Source organism: Entelurus aequoreus, linkage group LG16 (assembly GCF_033978785.1).
Source record: "Entelurus aequoreus isolate RoL-2023_Sb linkage group LG16, RoL_Eaeq_v1.1, whole genome shotgun sequence".
NCBI classification, from domain to species: Eukaryota; Metazoa; Chordata; class Actinopteri; order Syngnathiformes; family Syngnathidae; genus Entelurus; species Entelurus aequoreus.
Window position 1 is genome coordinate 25,605,927 of NC_084746.1, and position 625 is coordinate 25,606,551.

Below are 625 nucleotides of genomic sequence, written 5' to 3' on the forward strand. Positions count from 1 at the left end.
ATAATATAAAATACAGGAAATATAAAAGCAGTACATTGTAAAATACATAATACAGGATAATTACAAGACAGGACATTACAAGACACAGAACACTAATCACTGGTTAAAAGCAGATCTGAAAAGGTGTGTTTTGAGAAGGCTCAACCGCGCCACGCCGTCCCCAAAACGACAAAAACCAAACACTGACTTTGTAGAGGACAAAGACAAACATATTGAAATCTATAAAGCAGCAACACACACACCCACAATATAAAATTAGCAACTGTCACACCCCGCCTCAGGTGAAGGTAATGTAACCATTGTACACCGGACTTCCAAACCAAGGATGGCAAAGCACGCAGTTGTAAACACTTTGCATTTATTTAAACCCCAAAGTGTCAAAAGGTGAACAACAACAACAACAACAAGAAACCAAGCACCAATATCTCCGCAGATGTTTGGCGATGCATGGAGACCTGAGCTCCTGGTGAGGACAGAGATCTTTTTGTAAATACACCTTAAATAAACCATCACAAGTCTAGAAGTATTCACATAGTACTTCTAACACCCAGCTTTTGACAATCATAGTTGGGCACAACTTGGGCCTAATCAGTGAGGGCAGGTGTGTTCACCTGCATCAAACACT